The sequence below is a fragment of the Odocoileus virginianus genome, chromosome 12 (assembly GCF_023699985.2).
Source record: "Odocoileus virginianus isolate 20LAN1187 ecotype Illinois chromosome 12, Ovbor_1.2, whole genome shotgun sequence".
NCBI classification, from domain to species: domain Eukaryota; kingdom Metazoa; phylum Chordata; class Mammalia; order Artiodactyla; family Cervidae; genus Odocoileus; species Odocoileus virginianus.
Genome location: NC_069685.1, coordinates 52,701,605 through 52,724,667, shown reverse-complemented (window position 1 = coordinate 52,724,667; position 23,063 = coordinate 52,701,605). Strand labels below are relative to the sequence as shown.

The window sequence follows — 23,063 nt, the reverse complement described above, 5'->3', positions numbered from 1 at the left end:
TCCACAGCTGGGGAGCAGTGCTGTGCAGGTAGGGTTGGAGGGTGGGGAAGCAGCAGCTGCCTGAAATGCTGGACGTGGGGACCCCACCCCCCAACTTCCAAACTCGGAGAGGAGACTTGAAGGAGGCCCAGGGTTCCTCCTGCGGGAGAAGGGGCAGGGGAGCTGTAGAAACTTGGATCCATCCTCCCAAGTGACCATGCTGAGTATTGCTGGAGTCCCAGCGAGCCTCAAGTGACTGCACACAGGGCAGCATAGCATTAAATGCAAAGTTAACACAAAGCAGCCCGAGTAGAGAACTACTGGGCGGATTTACAGCAACGGAATCACAGTGACAGTGGCAGGCTCAGCCTTGCTGCCTGAGGACACCGGGAGATGGATTGTGACTCTAAAACACTGCAACAACACCCAACTGCTGGGAGCCTCTTGCTCCTCTTTCTTCCTTGCTCCAAACTGTTTGCCTTTGCAGACCTAGCTGTCAACTCTGCTCCCCTGCCATCTCTCTGTGGGAAATTGCAATGCTCATCCAACACAAGTGTTCTGTCTCTCTCTGATTTTTAGGTGCTTAGAATGTGAACATAAAGGGAAAATGCAATTTCAAAAAAACAAAAATACGTGCCTGTAACTGACTTATTAATAGTCCATAATGCTGGTAATAGGCAATCTATAAGACTGTTCTTAAGAATTTATAGGGCAAATATTCCAGCACCATATTAAAAACACCACTCATAAATGCCTGCAAGCCTCAATCTGTTAACTTAGGTGGTGGGAGAATATCATTATCTGTAGAAAAACAAACAGAGATCCAGCCTCCAGCTTTGATTTCTTTAGATGCTCCAAAAAGCACACAGTAAGTAAGCAAATTGTATGACATGCCGTAGGCAAAAGTGTCCCATGCATAGAAATCAGAGGGTGGCCTTCATAATGTGTGTGTGCACTTTTAGAAAGAGCCTGAGCTGGGGAGAGCACTGGAGGGGCTCAGGAAGCCTTTTTTGGTGCAGGGAGGGGACTGGAAAGAGGCAGAGGCTAGGAATCAGGCAGGCCATTAGATCCTTTTCCTTTTTTAAAAAATTCATTAATACTTAAAATAACTTTGAATATAAAACATGCTCACTATTGAATATTTGACATTGGCAAGTGTTTAAAAAAATAGGAAAAAAAATGTACCCACAATTCAAACATGGATGACTTCCTTTTTTTAAGTTTCTTACAGAACAGTGGTTTGATCATTTGTACCAAAAGCTGGGACAGTGAAGGGTGGGACCTCACTGAAAATGAAGGTTTCCAGGCCCACCCAAATCTACCGAGTCAGAGTATCTGGAGGTGGGGCCCTGGCATGTGTTTTCAGCGAGCACTGTGGGTGATTCTGACCTTAGGCACACTGAAGTCTGAGAACCCTGGTTTTCTTAAGTGCAGTTCCCAAATGACAATTCCCAAGTGGATGAACTCAAAACAACTTGGAGGACAGCTCTGTTCACAGTCACTGAAAGATGGAAATAGCCTGAATGTACATCGGTGGACCAATGGACAAACAAAACATGATCCATCCATTCAACAGAATAGTATTCAGGCATAAAAAGAAATTAAATTCTGACATTTGCTACAGTATAGATGAACCTTGTCAGAATTTCATATCATTGTGACATTTGCTACAACATAGACGAAACTTGGGCTTCCCTTGTGGCTTAGCTGGTAAAGAATCCACCTGCAATGTGGGAGACCTGGGTTTGATCCCTGGGTTGGGCACATTCCCTGGAGAAGGGAAAGGCTACCCACTCCAGTATTCTGGCCTGGAGAATTCCACGGACTGTATAGTCCATGGGGTCGCAAAGAGTCGGATATGACTGAGCAACTTTCACACACACACAGATGAGCCTTGAAAACATGATGTGCAGTGAAAGAAGAGACAGAGAAACTCACATTATATGATTCCATTTATATGAAATAACGAGAGCAGGTGAACTCATATGGGCAGAAAGCCAGTTAGTGGTTGCCAGGGGCTGGAGCAAAGGGCTGTGGGATATGAGGGTTTCCTTTTCATGGATGAGGAGTTTCCTTTCAGGATGATGAATGTGTTTTGAAACTAGATAGACGTGGTGGTTGCATATCACTGTGAATGTACTAAGTGCCACCGTGTCGTACATTTGAAAATGGTTAATTTTATATTACGTAAATTTTATCTCAATTAAGAACAATCACTTGAGGAAATGAAAAAAATCCAAATTTCCTAGCCGTGTCCCAGGAGATTCTGCTTTAGTATATCAGGGGCAGAGCCAGGGTTCTGAATTATTGAAGGAAACCTCGGCAGCTACTTTTTTTTTCCACTATTTTTAGGCCTTGGCTTTGAACAAGGTCTGCTTTAATTTTTAATTGGAGGATAATTGCTTTACAATGTTGTGTTGTTTCCTGCCATACAACAAAGTGAACCAGCCATTATACATACATCCCCTTTATATACATACATGTATGTATACTGGCTGATATCTGTCAGTCCTCCCTTTTGAGTCCCTGTCACCCACCCACCCCGACCCCTCTAGGTCGTCACAGAGTACTGAGTTGAGCTCCCTGTGTGATACAGCAACTTCCCACTAGCCATCTATCTTACGTAAGATAATGTATGTGTTTCAATGCTACCCCCTCAACTCGTCCCACTCTCACCTACCCCTGTTGAGCCTACAAGTCTATTCTCTATGTCTTCATCTCTATTCCTGCACTCAGCAACTGCTTTGGATGTAGGACCATGTTTGGGTGCCCCTATCTGAGCTAGAATAAAGATCTAGAGAGGAGACAGGATTTGCCAAAAATGTAAACCATCTGTAAAATCACCATCTCCCTTTTCGCTCCCCCTGCCTACAACCTAGGTCTCTGTTATGGACTGAATGTGTCCCTTTGCCATCCAAATTCATATGTTGAAGTTGTAACTCCCAATGTGACAGTACTTGGAAGTAGGTTGAGATGAGGTGATGAGGGTGGGGCCCCCACAGTGCAATCTGTACCTTTATAAGAAGAGGAAGAGGCAGGAGTTCATTCTCTCTCCACCATATGAGGACACAGCGAGAAGGTGGTGTCTGTAGGTCAGGAAGAGAGTCCTCACCCGGAACTGAATCTACTGATAGCATGATCTTAGACTTTACAGCCTTCAGAATTGCAAGTAGTGAGTATCTATCATTGGGGTCATCAGTCTATGGCATTTGTTAGAGCAGCCTGAGCTAAGACAGCCTCCTGAGGCCTGACACTCGTTTCCTTCTATGCCCCTTATCTGGAGTGCCCTCCTGCTCGCCTTTTAACTCGAACCTCAACTCAAGTTCCAGCCTCAGGTGGCTTCTGGAGCAGTCTCACTTGGGTGGTTTCATCACTTACCCCCAGAATTTAGTGAGCTGGCTAAGTCAGTCCTTGACTGCATTCAGTTCTGCTTCTTCCTGCATCTGGTTCTACTGGCTGCATACATTTTCCATCATATGTTAGTTTCACTTTTGTCCATTTTTAAAGACTACGACTTTTACACTCTATCTCAAGTGAGAGTTCATCTGTTCCCCTCACTTTGCTCTGAGCTTCCTTGGGGCAGGGTCATCTGGGGGCCTCCCACAGGGCCCACAGGTATCACAGTGACTCCTTCTCCATAAGGCTCTACGTTTCAATTAGCAGATCTCTCCCCTCCCCCTCATCTCCTGCTGGAATCACAGCAGTAACAAAAACAAGAGAGTATTAGGAGTGTGGTTTATTGAGCACTTGTTATGTCCCAGCGTGCGTGTGTGCTAAGTCACTTCAGTGGTGTCTGACTCTGTGACCTGATGGGCTGTAGCCCTCTAGGCTCCTCTGTCCATGAGATTCTCCAGACAAGAATACTGGAGTGGGTTGCTATGCCCTTCTCCAGGGGATCTTCCCAACCCAGGGATTGAACCCCTGTCTCTTATGTCTCCTGCATTGGCAGGTGAATTCTTTACCACTGGTGATACCCAGGGACCCCATTATGTCCCAGGCATTGTATCAGTTCTTTACATGAACCTTCTTGGATCCTTACAACAGACTTACAAAGATATCTTTACAGATAAGGAAACTGAAGTCTAGAAAGCAATTTTCTCAAAGTCAAAGAAAGCAAAGTCAAAAATGAGGCAGAGCTAGAACTTGAACTCAGCTTTGTCTGACTCCCAAGCCTGTGTTTCTAACCATTAACCCCCTTGGTCCCCAAAGGGGACCCTTAGCTCCGCATCCCTTGAAGGCTGTGGTTTCCCCATCACACATTCATTCAAACTAGTGGAGACACTGAGTAAAGTGCTAGAGACTCAGAGAGGGGTGAATAAAATGAAATTCCTTCTTGTATTTGAGACAGATTTCAGTTGTTCATTCATTGACCTGCACCCACTCATATTTCACAGATCAGTTCTTTTATGGGGTAACCTCTCCCCATAGAGGGGCTGTAATTGGAGGCTCTGCTGTACCTGGCCTGTGCCCTTAGCAAGGCCTGTCTACTGTTCTCTATGGAATTTGATTCTCAGCAGAGGGATAAGGCACCTGAAAGGATCAAGATTCTGTTTCCATCCCAGCAGTGGCCTCATGCCCAGAATCTACTTCCTGGCTCCCTGGAGCATCCTTAGTTCTTTCTCAAGGCCCATTCTCCAACCTCACATTGATTTCTTGAGCTCTGACATCCTTCCAATAAACTCCCTCGCTACTTAAGTTTGCCAGAGGCTGTCTCTGTCACTCACGACCAATGCACCCTGACCTACACAGATAACTGTGTGTAAACCAGGAGCCCAGGTCAAGGGCACCCAACTCAGCCTGAAGGGGTCAGGGAGGCTTTTTGGAAGAGATGACACCTGAACACCTGAACTTGGAGGACAAATAAGAGTTAGTGGGAAAAAAAAAAAAGAATTAGTGAGATTGGGAAAGGGATGGGGGAAGGGGTGCATAGGCAGAGGCAATGGTATGCTCATAAAGGACAGCAATCAGTAGTTCTAATTGGGTGCTTTCTCTCTTAGCTCCACAATAATCCCGTGAGGCTGGTGCTATCTCTGCTCCCATTCATAGTTAAGGCTCAGTGGGGTTGTGTGATTTGGTCCAGGCTACCCAGCTAGTGAATGGTGGAGATGGGATTTGAACCCAGTTTTTTCTAGAGATCTGATTTCATGTTAGGAGATTAATGGTCAGTCCTCAGAGAGCCAGGCAAGGGGCCATCCTGGTTAGCCAGCCTCATCTCTCCTGGGGCAGTGTTGCCATCTTGTCATATGATTCCCATCCCTGGCAATTTCTGGGTATTCTTTGGGGAGTCCTGCTCTGCACACTTGTAGGCCTAATGGTTGAGTTGTTTTTACTTTCCTAAGAAAAAGCTGTCATTCCTTTCTTTTCAGGAGTGTGGGCAATTAGAAGAGCCAGGCAGCAGGCCCTTGCTAATTGCCTTTGTTCGCAGATCTGAAGGCAGCCTCTGCCGTGGTCTGGGCAGCAGTGGGCTGCCGGCACTGGCCTCAGGGAAGAGGTGAGAGGGCTGGAAAAAGCAGAGAGAGTCTGAAATGCTGCCAAGGGCAAGGCCAAGAAAGGGAAGGAGGGCTTCCCAGTGTGTGTGTGTGTGTGTGTGTGTGTGTGTGTGTGTGTGTGTGTGAAAGAGATGGAGGTTGGAGGTGAGGGCATGAACTAGATTTCACAGCCTGAATTAACCTGTCTTCTCCGTAGCTCTTTCCTTTCTTCTGTCCCACTCCTTTGTCCAATTTATTCATTTATTTCTCTCCTTTATTACACAGATGTTGTAAGTGCTTTAGGACATTCAGTTAGAAGAACAGAAAATAACGAGGGAAGCAAATTCACTACCCTGTCAAATTCACAGCCAACCACTGTTAACAATTTGTGATTGCCCAGTTTTATACTCTTTTGTAATCAGCCTTTTAAGAAAAGTTTCACTTTTAAATTAAATTTAGTTTTATTTATTTTTTATTTATTTAACTGCATCAGGTCTTAGTTGCTTCTTGCAGAATCTTTGTTATGTTTGTGGGGATTTTTCATCATGGCACATGGGCTCTCTTAGTTGTGTCATGCAAGCTCTGGGTTTCGTGGACTCAGTGGTACAGTGTTCAGGCTTAGTTGACCCATGGCACGTGGGATCTTAGTTGCCAGACCAGGGATCGAACCCACTTCCCCTGCATTATAAGGTGGATTCTTTTTTTTTCTTTTTTATAAGGTGGATTCTTAACCACAGGACCACCAGGGGAGTCCTCCTATCATCAACTTTTAAAAACACTGAAACGATATATTTTAAATATCTTCCTGTTGCAGGAATTTTTGTTGGCTGCATAGTATTTATTTTTGCAACTGTTTATTGAGTGTCTACTATGTGCCAGGCGGGCTTTCCACCCTGGTGGCTCAGATGGTAAAGAATCCGCAATGCCAGAGACCTGGGTTTGATCCCTGGATTGAGAAGATCCCCTGGAGGAGGGCATGGCAACCCACTCCAGTATTCTTGCCTGGAGAATGCCCATGGACACAGGATGCTGTTGGGCTGCCATCCACGGGGTCGCGAAGAGTCGGACATGACTGAGCAACTGAGCATAGCACAGCACCTGTGCCAGGCAGCGCTCTTGAGGCTACTTCAGTGAACAAATAGGCAAAATCTCTGCCTCTCCATTAAAAGCCACACTGCTCACCGTGACCTACAAGATCTTACACAGCCTGCCTGTTGTGTTCAGGCAGTAGCTGACTTTCTTGAGTCTGCCTGACAGCAGCTAGCGGAAGAATGAGATCACCTGTTTGGAGTGGCCAGCAGGCCAGGGGTCAGGGCCCTTTGAATCTTCCTGTTTCCCTTTTTGTTGTTGTTGTTCAGTTGCTCAGTTATGTCCACCTCTTTTCAACCCAATGGACTGCAGCACGCTAGGCTTCCCTGTCCTTCACCATCTCCCAGAGTTTGCTCAAATTCCTGTCCACTGAGTCAGTGATACCATCCAACCATCTCATCCCCTGTCACCCTCTTCTCCTGCCCTCAATCTTTCCCAGCATCAGGGTCTTTTCCAATGTGTTGGCTCTTCATTTCCTTACTACGCTAGCTCACATCTGACTCGAAACTAGGGACATAACACAGGGATTGCAAAATGGCCATGGTTCTTGTCCTTGGGGAGCTCACAGACACCTGGATGACTTGACACTTTTCCTGTTACAAATGTGCTACAGTGAACATGAGAGGATCATATTGGTAGACGGTGGGAAGAGATGCTGCCGTTGGTCTGGGGAGACCTGGGAAGACGAACAGCAGGCAGGTCATTCTGGGCTCAGGGAGCAGCAGACTATATTCCAAGAGTAAAGGAAGTTGGGCTCTGCTACTTGTTCGACTCTTAACCCTGAAGTCCTGGGAGGGTCTTGGGCCAAGTGTTATGCAGTGCCTTTCTGATAGAATTCCCTCTGTAAAATGGGAGTGGTGATATGAGGTGTACTTATCTCCAAGATAATTTTCTCCAAGAGGGACTTTCTCCAGTTTTCTTCTCTGGATGACTGCTTCCCATTTATAAGAATTTCATGACTTACCCCATCATGTAGTTTGTATAGGTTTCCATTGATTGACCCCCTCCTATGCTCCAGGCAGGGTCCGAGACACTTTACATAAACTATCTCATTCAGCCCCATCAGGTAGGAATACTTAAATGGCTTCCTTTAAAGATACAGAATCCAAACCTGACAGAGTTTGAATGACTCACCCAAGGTCACACAGCCAAGAAGGGGCAAAGCGAAAACACCTACACAGGTCTGCCGAGTACAGAGCAGGTATGCTTTCTTTTTTACTAGATGTACTAAAATAACCAATTCCTTTTATTGGACAATTCTCTCAGGATGAAGCACAAAACTCTTCATAAAGAGCTTAGCATTGCAAAACCAAGCATCCTGGAATGAAACGGTAAAAAACACATTTCAAAAGAACATAACAAGGTTTTTAAAAAATGTGTCTCCTTTCATTGTTTTTCTTTTTTCCTCATTATGAAAGCAATTCATATTCACTGTGGAAATTTGGAAAATACAGCAAAGTATAAAAAAGAAAATAAAAATCACACTAATCTTATTATAGAAAGAAAATTGCTGTTAACATTTGTTTTATATCCTCCCAGCATTTTTCATGTGCCTAAATGTACATATATATTTTTTTAACTTAATTGGGATTGTCCTGCCAAATTGCTTTCTAGAAAGGTTGAACTAATTTACAATTCCACTAGCAGAGTTTGAGAGTGTTTCCTTTATCCAGGCCAGTATAGAGGTTTTCTTTTTGTCTTTGCTAATTTAATAGATTTAAAGCTGGTGGCTTGTTTCTATTTGCATTTCTTTGATTATTGAAAAGGCTGAGTTAAAAAAAAATCATAAGCTTATTAGACATGTGTATTTATTCTACTGAGAATCATTTTTCATGTCTTTTGTTCATTTTCTTTTGTTAGAGTTTTATGTTTCTTATATATTTCTTATTGATTTTCAGGGGCTCTTTATATATGACAGAACTTTAAAATTGGTCTGGGGGTAACTCAGGGGATGTATACTTTCCCACTGGTCTTCCATATCTATTTCAGTTTCTCTTTAAGAAGTTATCTGTTTGGTGTACTAATTTGTCTAATAGTTTTGGGGAAAGCAAAAAAAGATTTTTAAAAAATTGTGGTCAAGAACTTCCCTAGCAGTTTAGTGGTTAAGACTCCACGTTTCCAGTTCAGAGGCTGTGGGTTTGATCCCTGGTCAGGGAACTAAGATCTTGTAACCCATGTGGTATGCCTCCCTGCCCAAAAAACTGTGGTCAAATATATCATTATTTTCCTTATGGTGGAGTTTAAAAATATGAATTTAAGACTTTACCCTGTCACTGTATATTATTTGCTAGCTCTAGTTTTTCTAGCTTAGTGGTCCTCAAGTATAACTGCAAATTAATATGGTGATGGTGGTGATTGAGTTGCTAAGTCATGTCCACCTCTAGCCTGGATTAAAAAAAATTCCCAATGCCTAGGCCACACCCAAAATGAATTAAATGAGAATCTCAGGGGAAAATAATAGTGAGGGGGTAAGGAGATGGGGTTGAACTTGGTCATCAATATTTTTAAATCTCCTTTGATGAGTTCAGCGGACAGCCACAGCTAAGGACCACTTCTTTAGCCCCTGTCTTCCCTCAGTGGGAAGGGTCATGGTTGGAATGATGTCACCAGTACAAATCAGCAAAACTGCAGTCTAATCACTGTACTTGTCTACTGTACACATAATGCCAACATGGGCCTCTTTTGTTTTGGAGCAGAAAATAGGGTGTGGTGAAGCCAAGCAGATCGCAGGAAATGAGATGAGGCCTGTATACTCTGGGAGGAGGTGAATGTGCTCTTTATAAAGGCAGAGGAGAGGGGCTTACTCTGGGAGGAGGTGAATGTGCTCTTTATAAAGGCAGAGGAGAGGGGCTTTCACCTAAGTCATTTAGGAAAAAAAAAGGAAATGCAGAGGGAAGAACAAGCAGTGCAGAAACCTGGTTTTATTATTTCCATTTTACTTATGAAGAAACTGAGGACCAGAGAGGTTAAGCCAGTTGCCCAAGGTCACTCAGCAATTTGAAAGCTGAGTCACATGTTCTATTTTTTGAGGAATGGGGAGGAACATTCACTAGGTATTATGCCGTCCACGCCCCTTTGGGAGAGGTACTTAAAGAGAGTCCTTCTTTCCAGAGTCTTGCCTGCGTTTAGAACAACTGAGAATGCTTGGTGAGTTGAATCCCTTTCTCATCACCTATGGTGAAGAAGTTCACAAAAATAGCTAAAACCAAATATGCCATTTTTGGGTGCTTTTGTCTAGGATTGCCCAAGCCAGCATTCCTTTTTTGGTGACACAGTAGTTGGAGGCTGGTTATAGACTGTCATTTTTAAAGGATGTGCATCTATGTTGGCAGAGACCAGGGTGGCCTTCCTGAGGTCTCGAAGAATCCCAAGCATGATGTCTTGTCAGTTGGAGGCTCAACTGGAGTGTGTGTGGATGCCTGGGCTGTAATAAGATTTTATTCAATGTTCACAACAGCTCTAAGAAGCAGGTATGAGCTTTATCCCCATTTTACAGACAAGAAAACTGAGGCACACAGTTTAAGCCACCATAGCTCAAGGTCACACGTGCTGATGAATGGTGGAGTGCAAATGCTGACAAAGGAGGGAATAACCTGCCTGCCTCTCCCCCATCCAACTAGCCTCAACCCCTCAATTGCATATCTATTACCACCTCCCTCCCCTTCTCATCAGCTTCCTCTTCCACCCTCCATCTGGGAGATCTGCCTCTCAAAACCTTTTCCTCATCAGAGGGTGACAGTGTTTCCTCTCCAGAGTGACTCTTGGCATGTAATTACTAATCAGATGTAGGCAATCAAGCCACATTTCCATCCCTCCATTTTCCTCCCCTCCTCCCCTCAAGGGACAACTTTCTAGGGGGAAGGTGACTCCTTCAGGAATTCAGATTAACATCAACCACAGGAGTGGGGAGTGGGGAGAGGATGAAGAAAGGCATCAAACCCATTTGCAAATTGCAAATGACAAGGCATCTTCAGCACTGGTTTGCTCTCTGCTATTTTAAGGGGCCTCATTTAGCATAATATTTGCATCGTTTGTGCCTTACCCAATAATTAGGAGTAGAGACAAATTCTTCTTTTTCCTAGACTAAGGGCACTGAGGTGGAGAATAAAGGAAGCTCTGGAGACAGCGCTCAGGCAGTAAAGCCTTTAAAAGTTATTCCCCCCAGCCCTTACTGTCTTGCTAAAATTCCCTGGACACCAGTCATTCTGAACTGGGGTCACTGCTCATTGTTTAGCTTCAGGGAGCCTATGAGAGCCTCTGACCCCTCTGAAGTGCTAAGCAGAAATCTGTGTTTGTGGGATTGTTTGCAGTTTTATGCTCCCCTGGGGACAAGGTCATAGCTCTTTTTAGTTTCAGAAGTCTGCAACTTTTAAATTAAGAATGACTCTCAGTGGGCTTCTGCTTTGCTTCTTCAATATCCATGCACCCTTCTTCAAGTCCCAGCATCTTGATTTTCCTTTGGGAAAGTAACTGTCCTCCAGCCCCATTCCAATTTAGGACTGTCCAATAGAACTTTTTGTGATGATGGAAATGTTCCATGCAGTCTTGTTCTTCACCAAAGAGGGCTCAGGAGCTACCTGCATTGGCTGCGGCGATCATGAGGGTCCTAGGTGGTTTACATCTTAGCCTGGTTTCTCCCTAAGCCTGACAAACTCTTTCTTCCCTTTGATTTACTTGTCTTTATGGTGGCTACTGCAGTAATGAGTCAGTGGCAGAGTATATTTAAATGCAAAATACTGTTACCCTTCATTAAAAGGCCTGTCACCACTGGCCTTCATCAGAGAGAGTGATTATGCTATAAAGAGCCCCTTGACACATGGCTCAGGATTGACCAGCTCATTCCAGGGTTCCTGCTTCCCTCCTCAGGAGAACCATCTTCTGATTCAGCTGCTTGTGCTGACGCAGGCAAGGCAAAAGCTGTGTGGAGCCAAACTTGTAATTGGGGGAGGATGCCAAGGGCTTGGGACTATGCTGCCTCATCTTCACCAGCCTGCCAGGTATCTGAGTACAATCTTGTTGTCTTCCAGAGTAGATTCATTTCCTACTTTTTTCATCATTGGATCTTCAAGTCTCACTTAAAATCCTTGTTCTCCTTCAACAATATCCTTTTAGAAAACATGACTCCCTTTAAATTGTCCACCATCCAACTTTTTGAAGTCTAATTGGTGCCCAGGGTGGGATTTGGCAGTAGTTAAGAGCACAGGTTTGGAGCTGGGCATAATGATGCTTATGCTTCTGCCACTTATTCACTGTGTGACCTTGAACAAGTTACTTAACCCCTCTAAGCCTCAGTCTTCTGGAAATAAAGAAATGGGAATAAAGACTAGGACAGACTATTGGTTCTCTAGCCAATAGCATATGTCATTTTTTTTGGTCTTGTTTACCTCCCATTATAGCAGTTGATCAAAGCAGGTACTTTTCCAGCCTTTCTTGCAGCCAGAGGTGACCACATGACTGAGTCTTGGCCAGTGAGTTAAAAGGGAAGATGGCATGGAGGATTCTGGGAGTGACTTTTCTCCAGTAAAAAAGAGAGCAGTATGTACCTGAGGATAAATCTCTCTCTTTCCCTATCCTCCTTTCTGCTTTGAGTGTTGTTGTGTGGGGTTATAATGTCTGGAATATGATGTCTGGAACCTTGGCAGCCATCCTGTGATCATGAGGCAACATATCTGTAAATGAAAAACCAGCAGTCTAAGAATGACAGAAGAATATAAGAACCAGGACACTTAATCATGTCGTTGAGATGCTGAACCAGCAGTGGGACATCTAATTTCCTTGTTAAGAATGTCCTTATGGCTTAAGGTTTCCTGCTTGATAGTCAGGTTTCCTGCTTCTGGAAGCTGAAAACATTTACAGGTGACACATCAAGCCCACAGGTTGTTGTGAAGAATAAGCAAGATAATATATACAGCATTCCCTGAATAATCCCAAGAACATGATGTGTGCATGTTTAGTTACTCAGTCATGTCTGACTCTTTGTGACCGCCAGGCTCCTCTGCCATGGGATTCTCCAAAGCAAGAATACTGGAGTGGGTTGTCATTTCCTCTTCCGGGGGGTCTTCCTGACCCAGGGATCAAACCTGCACTTCCTGAGTCTCCTGCATCTCCTGCATTGGCAGGTGGGTTCCTTACCACTGCGCCACCTGGGAAGCAAGAATATGATGAGCACATAATAAAACAGCATCTCCTACTGGTAGGAATAATTGTACTCAGAGATTCACAGATGAGATTTGAGGAATCATGGGGAAATTTGTGATGTATAAAATTTGGTCCTCTTCTGCTGTTCCTTCCTATTTGGATAGATATTGGAATCCTAAAATGTTAGCACCAGAAGGGACTCTTTGATCTTAAATTTAGTTTGACCCTTTTCATTTTAAAGACAAGGAAACTGGTCCTCAGAATGGAGAAGAGGCCATCCCCAGTTCACATAACATGTTAGTGGCAGATGCTGTCAAAACCAGAACTAGAGTTTAATGTTTTTGGAACTTAGGAGCTAAAATTCTTTCATTCACACTCAGTTGTCTCCATTCCCACTCCAACAAGCTGAAAGGTTGTGAATGGGATGGGTATAAAATGAGACGTCACATAGGAATTGAAAAATTTGGAAAGCACTCCGCATGAATAGAGGTATGATTCTTAGTAAAGGTGGTTCAGCACTTTGCTCATTTGTCAAATCAAATAGGTAGGAGATATCCAGGGAGTGGGTGGGGTCTTAGCCAGAGGCTCTGTGCCCAGCTAGGTGGTCCACCTGTATTCATCGGTTCATTGATTCATTCACTGATTGATTAATTTATTCAAGAAGTATTTACTGAGAGCCTGATATGAGGCAGAAGCAGGGTAGATGTTTAATATTTGTGGGAATGAGTTGAAGCAAAACTTCTACCTGTATCCCTAGGAAGAAACCCTATTTGTTGAGTTAAATTGTCACCTGTGAGGACTGACTTAGGACCCATTTGTCACAGTGGATTCTCTCCTGCTTATATCCTCAGATGTGCCAGAAAAAACTGATGACATTCCCTATTGCTAGGATTGCTTTTGGGGGTACAAGTCTTGAGAAGAACTTAGTTACTTAGGGACTTAATATAGGGAACATTCATATTGATTTAGTAGCCTCTTCCTGCAGTAAAAGACACTCTGGGTTGGGGCCTGAGACATGGAAGTTTCAATAAGGGAAACTGGGGAAGAGGGTATGAGAATGGAGACAGATGGCTTTAGAGCAGATGGCAATAAGAACCTAGGCTTTCAGGCCAGAGATACTTGTTTTCAAATCATGGGCTGCTCATTCCTCGCTGTGTAAACTTTGGTAAGTCAGTCACCTTCTCTGTGCCTCAGGTGTCTATAAAATGGAAATATTATTTGTTGTAGAGATTGAGATGATATATTTAGAACTCTTTGCACAGTGGCTGGCACATAGTAACTATCCCATAGCAAGGGTTTGAGTTCAGGTAGTTTATTTGGGAAATGAACCCAAGAATTATTGCTAAGGTAGTAGGAAAATGATATAGGGAAGGGGAGGAAAAGCCAACGAAGGATTGTTATTGAGCAAATTAGCACTGTGGACCACAGGAATTCATTCTCACTGGGAACTTCTAGGAGGTGTTGTTGAATACACCTGTTACCCCATGAAGAGGTAAGGGAACTGGGGTGTTTATCTTTCAGCTCCCAGCCATCATCGGTAAACTGCTGCCATTGGACATTAACCCAGAGAACTCCCAGAATGTCCTGAGTGGGTAGGAAGGAGGCCCTCAGGTGGAGACTTGCTGTCAAATACTCTCAGCATGTGTTAGAACAGTGAGTGCCAAAGGGATGAAGACAGGTTGCTCTGAGTTCAGAGTCACTGTTCAACCACTTATGACTAGCCATATTTTTCTTGAGCAAATCATCCAATCTCTTGGCCATTCATAGAGTAGTCCATGGAAGCACGGCATCCCCTGGGAGCTGTCAGATGTGCAGATTTTCAGGTCTCTTTCTGAATGTATTAGTTATCTATTATGCATAACAAATAACTCTGGAACTTAACAGCTTTGACTATGAATATTTACTATCTTCCCTAGAATTGCTTGCTTTCATTGACATGCATGGGTACCACTGCTTTGTAGTTAAGGAGAAGGGAGATTTCGGGCCAGGGAGGGCTGGGGGTGGGCAGTGGAGAAGAGGGAAAGAAAAGTAACCAAGTGTCTGTCCCTCCCGTTACCTGCAGCCACACCACACCTAGCCAATGGCCTAATTTTGATCTCCAGTGAAGTTAGGGGGCTTCCCTGGTGGCTCAGTGTTAAAGAATCTGCCTGCAACGCAGGAGCCGCAGGAGCCACGGGTTCGACGCCTGGGTCGGGAAGCTCCCCTGGAGAAGGGCATGGCAACCCTCTCCAGTATTCTTGCCTGGAGAATCCCATGGACAGAGGAAATTAGCAGGCTAGAGTCCACGGGGTTGCCAAGAGTCGGACATGACCGAAGGACTTAGCACTCACATTCGCACAAAATTAGCAGTTAAGGTGAAAAGTCAGAGCTGTCAGTGCAAGAAATATGTGATTCTGGACCCAAGCAGGGCTTCTTAGGGAAAGAAATAGGAGCCTGCTTTAAGGAAAATTCATCTCTACAACTCTGCCTGAGGTCTTCAGTGCTGCTCTGGCCTCTAGGGGATATAGCCAGGGGGCAGGAGCCATAGAGAGAGCTTTGAGCAACTCTGAGACCCTGTTTTCTGTTCTCTGTCCCTCTTCAGGACCTATGTCAGCACATGAGGGCTCCAAGTCATAACTGCTCACTAAGCTTATAGCACTATTCTAAGCCCTTTAGCTGTATTATGTCATTTAATTCCTCCAACAACCTCATGAGATGGGTTTCTATTGTTATCCTCTTATTATATATGAGGAAATCAAAGGTCAGAGTGGTCAAGTAACTTTCCCAAGGTTACACAGTCTGGGAATGGCAGAGCAAGGGTGTTAACATGACCTCAGGTGTACTTGTAAGATGCAGGACTGATACAGTTGGATTGCACACCTGTAGACTTGATGATTATACTTCAAGCACTTATACATCAAGCACTTGAGGATTATACTTCAGGGAATGTTATTTTATGATGGTTTTCATGTCTTTGCCGCAGTTGGCTTTGTTCCTTCTAGCCATCTTGAGTAATGTTAATTTTTTTATTCCTATTTATTTTTTATCCATTTATTCAGTGAATGTTTGTTGAATGCTTATTATGTGCCAGGCACTATTTAATAGGCTGGGGAAGCAGCAGGGAATGAAATAGACAAAAATCTCTGTCTTTGTGGTGTTCATGTTCTAGTTGTCCAATAATGGACAAATGGGTTATCTAATATAATAGAAGATGACGTCTTCTATAGGAAAAATATAAATCAGGGTAAGGGCGATTGGTAGTTGGTAGCATATGTTGCAATCTTAAACAAGGTAGTCAGGAGGTGAGGGAATGACCCCAATTGCTACCTGGGGAAAGATCATAAGTTGAGTCAAGAGGGAGTAGCCAGTTTAAAGCTGGGTATTCTAGGAGCAATGAGGAGATCGATCTGGTTGGAACCGAGTAGAAGAGAGGAGTAAGAGATGTGATCATAGAGGTTGTGTGTGTATGCTCAGTCATGTCTGACTCTTTGCAAGCCCACAGACTGTAGCCTGCAAGGCTCCTCTGTTCATGGGATTTTCCTGGCAAGAACACTGGAGTGGGTTGCCATTTCCTTCTTCAAAGGACCTTCCTAACCCAGAGATCAGTGTCTTCTGAGTCTCCTGCATTGGCAGTCAGATTCTTTACCATTGAACCGCCTGGGGTCCAATCATAGAAGTAGTTGTGGCCAAACAGGTAGAGTCATGTAGAGACTTTGCCTGTTACTTTGAGTGACTTGGGGGACCATTGGAGGATTTTGAAAAGAGGAACAACACAAGTCAATTTGTTTCAAAAGGAGCACAACAGTATGGCAATGTTGTTGCATTGAGAGTGGGCTACAGAAGGGTAATTGTGAAATCCAGGAGACCAGGGATGCGGCTACTGCAATAATCCAGGTTAGACATGAAGTGGGGCTTGGACCAGGTGGAGGTGGTGAGGAGAAGCCAGATTCTGGATACAGAGACAAAGAGTTTTTCACAAACACGAGGTTCAGGATTTATCTACTCTATCTTCCATTGCTGTCTATGTCTTGGGAGCTTGTGTTAACTGGGATACTTTCATTCTGAAGTTAACTACCAGAACCCTAGCCTCCATGGGACTACACATATCAGATATGTCGGCACCAGAAGTTATTGCTGGCAACATCTTTTGTCTCTTCAGCAGGGAGATCAGTGGAAGCTTTTATCTTAATTAGGTTACACGAGGTACCATCATCCGTCTGCCTTCCCTGATTAACTTGGGAGAGAATACGAGGGTGATGGTGGAAGGGAAGACAGCCCCAAGTTGATAAATATGAATCAGAACAGACTGGTGGGAGTCTCTGAGGACTCATCAGAAAGGAGGAGCAAGAGGAATAGGATTTGTCAAAGATGTTTTTTGTGGAGAAGAGAGTACAGAAGGCTGTCTTGAAGTGGAGAATTGATTTAGAAATCACCCCAGTGGACTAAGCCTGCCTTAATGGGAGAACTCCACCAGTATCCCCTAGACTTGGGACATTGTTTGTGTCACCACCTGGTCAGAATATTGACAGCTTACAGTGAAAGGTGTCAGATTCATGATCTCCGAGGACAAATATTTAACTTCGGGACCAGGGACCAGGCTTGATCACTCAAGAGCTTTTGTGTAGCAGAGTTTTATTAAAGTGCAAAGGGACAGAGAAAGCTTCTGACATAGATGTCAGAAGGGGGATGGAGAGTGCCCCCTTTGCTGGTTTTAGCAAGCTTTTTTATGTCTGTTAGGAAGCTATTAATCAGATAAGAGACACCTCAAGGCTGACAGAGTTTCACCAGGCCCCTCTCCCACAATATGCATTTTTGAGATAGGATGGCATGAGGTGTGTCATCCCCCAGCCATAAAACAATTGATATGAATACTGGTTTGTTGAGCTATTATCAGCCCGAAGTTTGAGAAAAGAAAAAAAGTTAGTCTTCAGTTCAGTACAGTTTGGTTGCTCAGTTGTGTCTGACTCTTTGCAGCCCCATGGACTGCAGCACGCCAGGCCTCCCTGTCCATCACCAACTCTCAGAGTTTACTCAAGTTCATGTTCAGTGAGTTGGTGATGCCATCCAACCATATCATCCTCTGTCATCCCCTAAGTTAGTCTTAGGTGGAACCATTTTGAAGAAAGGCAAATTCCAAAGCAAATAACATTTCATTAACAAAGCTTAAGAGAAACATTTCCATAAGAAAAACACATTGGTTAGCTCAAGGTTTGAGAAAAGTTAAGTTCTGGTGGAACCTGGTGTCGTCATGGAAACACAGACTTTTAAGAGACACTTGCAGCCTATTTCCTGTTTGGAGACCCCTGGCCTTCCTCCCTGTTACCCTCTCAATATCAGTATCCTGGAAACTCTACTGATGTCTGCAGTAGGAGTGGCCTGTGTAGGCTGCCACAGCATGATATGACTGGTGTCTTATCCAGGATGTACATTAGATTCATCAGTGTAGTGTTAGAAGGAAGGAAGGAAGGGAGGGAGGAATTTGGGCCCGATCCCAGATCTACCAAATTGCGATGTGCTGGGCAGCCAAGGATAAAACTCCCTGAAGCAAGAACGGTGGGTCTCTGTCCGAGGTGCTGAAACCCCCAATACACTCTTCCTCTGATGCTCCTCCTTGCTCCCTCTATTCAAAACTTTAAAAATTTTAATCAATCACCTATCACATCCCAGGTCCTGTTATAGACCCCCAGGATTCAACAATAAATAAAATCGACAAAAATCTCTGCCCTCTTGGAACTTTTGTTCTAGTGGAAGGAGTCAGACAAGAAGTTTAAAAAATAAAAGCAAATTATATATTAGAAGGGTAAAAGTATTTGGGGGAAAACATAAAGCAGAGTAATGAAATATGCTGGGCAGAATTTTCATTGCAGCTGTAAATGGGGTGGTCAGCTAAGGCTTTATGGAAATGATGACATTTGAGTAAACATTTGAAAGAGATGGGGGAGTGAGCTATTCAGATTTGCCTATAGTGTCACACTAATCAAGTGGTATTGCTAACATTTCCCATCAAATCCCTGTTCTTTGGCATCAGTACTTATGCTCATGGTATTCCCTTTTCCTGAAATTTTCTTCCCTCACTACTGTGTTCAAATCCTGCCTTTTAAAAAAAGACCTTATATAAATATCACCCTCCTTAGGAAGCCTACCAGGGTTGTCCTTTAGTAGGAAGTGACCTATCTTCCCTACTAACCTTCACAACTTCTAGAACTATAGAACTCCTTGGTTCTTTTTTAAAAAAAATTGTTATTATTATGTTATTTTGATTGTTTAGGTCATTAGCTTGGCTATTCCACTAGTCTGGGAGTTCCCCAAGGATAGAAAATGTGCACGCATGGTTAAGGTCATAGTGTCTTGAATCAGAGAGACCTGCATTCAAATGCTGCATTCAAATTCTTCTACCTGCTATCTGTGAGGCTTTGGACAACTGAAGTTTTGAACAAGTTACTTTACCTCTGAACTTTAGTTAGTTTCCTTATCTGTAACATGGAGGTAATAATATAAACCTAAGGTGGGGGGCACTGTTGTGATAATTAACCACTAGTGAATGTAAGACCTTTAGCAAGGTGCCTGAAATATAGTAAACATCCAGGTAACATCTAGCATTAGAATTACTTCTCCTCGATTCCTATATGCCTATGCCAGGTACTGGCATATTGTTTTTATGCCATAAAGTTTGCAAATGAATGCATCTCTTTACCAGCCTTCCTCAAAGAGTGGTCTATCCACTACCTGTACAAGAATCAAATAGAGGAACTTAGTAAAAATGAAGATTCCTGAGCTCTCTAGCTCTCCTGAGCTCAGAGGGCAGGAGTCCAGGAATATTATTTTTTAAACAATGTCAATGAGCACACTAAAATTTGAGAATCACTGGTTATAGTACTAGTAGTTAAGGCATAGAGATTTTTTGGATTATCTATTTTAAGGATTAAATTAATATATGAAATGTAAGTAAAATAATATATATATATATATACATATATATATATATACATATATATATATATATATATATATATATATATATATATATAGCTGCTACTGCTGCTAGAAAAAGAGCGTCATCTCTGCTCTTTAAAGAATTCCTCTGGCAGATGTGCGCACAGCTGTTCCACCTCCTTCCTACAGGCAGAGAGCAGGCAGATAGTGCCAAGAGTTCAGGAAACCATGCTATCACCAGCTCATGCAAATAAGGCCCATAATGGCCCTCCCCCCTTCTCATTAGTCTCTCCTTCTCCTTTATTTGTCTCCAAGGAGGCCATGGGTGGGAGACATCTCTTAGTTCTAGCTGCTTCTAGAGGAGGAACTTGAGGGGAAGAAGCCACTAGAGGGGAGAACTGCCAGGAAGGGAGGAGGAGATGGAGAGGAAGAAGTCTGGGTGGCTGACGGGTTGCAGCATGGTGTGGTGGTTGAGTTTAATTCCAGCAGCATTGTCTTGCTGTGCGACCGTGGGTAAGTCATTTCCTCTCTCAGATTCATATCCCAAGCCAAACAGCATGCTATAACAGAGTGATCATAAGCTTCAGAGCCCAATCTATGTAAGTTGAAACCCAGGATCCACCCATGCCAGTTGTGTGACTTTGGGCAAATCTCTACTTCTCTGCATCCTTAGTTTTCTCTAAAGAAAGGTAGGATAGGGAATATTCTATGTGGGATATTCCTGTGGGAACACCTGTCCTGTGTTCCCAGCAGGTTTACTGTAAGGATGAAATGACCCCTAGTGAATGTCAAAACACATCCCAAGATATGAAATGATGGAGATGTATGTGGTATCATTCATTCCATCTATGGAAACTTGACTCTCTCCCCCCCCAAGTCCAGGGCACTGTTGTGTAGGACCAGAAAACTTAAGACAAGCCACAAGGAAAAGGGTTGCCTTGCTATGGGTGCTGCCTGCAGAATGCGGTTCACTATTCTTGCTAACAGCTCCAGGCACTGGCATAGGGAAAGAATGTACCTTTCATCCATCATGTCAATGCGCTCTTTTCAGAGCATTTGGCTGTGAGGCAGTTCAGTACAATGGTTAAGTGACAGAGGCATAAGAAGGATCTGGTTTCAAATCTTAGGTCTGTTGCTTACCAGATGTGTGACTTTGGGCAAATCACTTAAACTCTCTGTGCCCCAGCTTCCTAGTATTGTTGAGAGTTAAAAAGGATAGAGTGTATATAAAATATTTTCCCCAATGCCTGGTATGTAATAGGTGTTCAGTGGACAGATGCCACCTAGCTCTTTTTCCATTTATTTATTTTTTTTAATCTAAGGGATGGACTGTCTTCTTAGCTTTGCCAAGTGATCCTTTAGCCACTGAGGCAGACAGTATATCAGCTAGAAGTGTGAGGTGTGTTGGAAAGACTTGGGATCACTATGGCTGGGGCTTTGAGAGCTGCTGGGGCTGTGTGACTTTAGATGTGTCCCTTCCTTTTTCTTGGTTTTAGGTTTCTCATCAGTAAAGTGGGAGAAACTGGCCTTTAACTGTCTGCCTCACAAGATAATTGTGAGGCTCAGCTGAGCAAATTCATGAAAAAATATCTTTTCAATCTAAAAGTGCCATGCAGCTATTGTGCATAAGAGCTGGGTGCCATTTCATTGTCAAAGATTGTCTCCTCTTTACCATTCTGAGTTTCGCTAGCAGCAAGGCAGACTAGGCCGGGTGGAATCTGGCTTGTCCAAACTTGCATCCTTCAGAAATGGAGAACTCCCCTAGCCACTGAGTTCCATCCTTTTCCAAGGGCATTGACAGGACCTCGCTGACAGTTCCATTAACCCCTCCCAGTGGCAACTTTCTGAATGGCGGAGCCAAGAAGTTTCAGCTCCTTGAGAATATATTACAATCTGGCCTCCTCTCCCAACACATGCATCCCAACAGTCAGGGCTCCATGAGGAAATAGAAAGCTGGGAGTCTGAGGAACAGTTGATGAAAAGACTGCTTGCAGAGGACTGGACAAGGTTAGGGGCATTGAGAGATGTTGAGACACCCAGACGCTAGCAATAATTGGGGGGCAGATACCACCCTAGGCTTGAATATAAAGAGGAGGAGTGAGGTTATCAGAATCTGGTGAGAGAAGGGGCCAGGGCCAGGAGGCCAGAGGAACTGGAGTCACAGAGGGACTTAGCCACAGCCAGAACCACAGGGCTGACTTAGGGACTAGGAGAGGGATGGGAGAAATACCTCCGGCTCTCTGTTCCAGCTTTCTAACCTCTACCACTGCCTCTCATTAACTAAACTCACAGGGAAGCTAGAGAGCAGGGAGCCTTTGGATGCCATTCTTACAGGTGGGCCCCCCGAGGCAGAGAGCAGAGCAGAGAATGGCAGAGAGTGCATCTGGATGGGGGGTGTCGCCAGTCCTCTCCCACATGCTGCTTCTCACTTGCTCTTCTGGGCCCCGGGACTCTTAGTGAAAGGTGTTGTCTCCACTTTTCTGGAGCCATTTTCAGAGAGCACTGTCTCCCTCAAGAACTCTCTCCTGGGGACTAGGATCCCTACTGAGAGATCTGACAGGGAAGGAAAAGGAAAGTTCTGAGATAAGCCAGGATGTCAAAAGCAAAATGTAGAGACAGCTGAAGCCTGAATGCTTCCCTCATAGGCTGGGCAGTAAGATCCGTGAAGGCCAGGTCAGTGGGCACAGGAGTCCAGTTCTTCCTTGGACTCCTGCTTTCTTCTTTTCATGCAGCTTGCATGCATGCTCAGTCGTGTCCGACTCTGTGTGACCCCATGGACTGTAGCCCACCAGGGTCCTCCGTCCATGGAATTCTCCAGGCAAGAATGCTGAGTGGGTTGCCATTTTCTTCCCCAGGGGATCTTCCCAACCCAGGGATTGAACCCAATTCTCTTATGTCTCCTGCATTGGCAGGCAGGTTCTTTACCACTAGCACCACCTGGGAAGCTCATCTGTGCAGCTTGAGGGGCATCTAATAATTTTCTTGGCTCTAGCACCGTGGCTCAGAGCATGGCTTTGGAGTCTGGCTTTCCCACTCCTGGCTGTTTAAACTTGGACATGTTGTTAACGTCTCTGAGCTTCAGTCCCTTCATCCATAAAATAGGAATAAATCTACTTCATAGAGTTGTTATGAGGGTTGAATGAGAGGCTGAAATCAAGGGATCTGGCCACACAGGAGCCTGTCAGAATATGACAGCTAGAATATTGTACCATTACCGGCATATGAGCTTTTCTGGTGGGGCTTCCGTGCCTGAGGTGCAGCCTCCTCTCAGCCCCCACCTCAGCATCCCTCCCTCTGTCAGATGCTCACTGTTGGCCCTGTGCCCCTGGGAAAGGCTGCTGTCTGGCTCAGCCTGCAGATCGTGGGCAGGAGAGGCTGGGGGAATGCAAATGTGGCCTTATCTGAGTGTGTGCAGCTGCTCCCTTCCTTGAGTCCATCGCCAGGAACAAGGCCAGGCTCTGGGCTCCCTGGGATCCC

The 23,063-nt window shown here is 44.3% G+C and overlaps 1 protein-coding gene across 1 annotated transcript in view; it reads left to right on the top strand.

The window, feature by feature from the left end:
• SRRM4 (serine/arginine repetitive matrix 4) overlaps positions 1 to 23,063 on the top strand; it is a 508,596-nt gene that overhangs the window by 149,177 nt on the left and 336,356 nt on the right. The window lies entirely within an intron of this gene.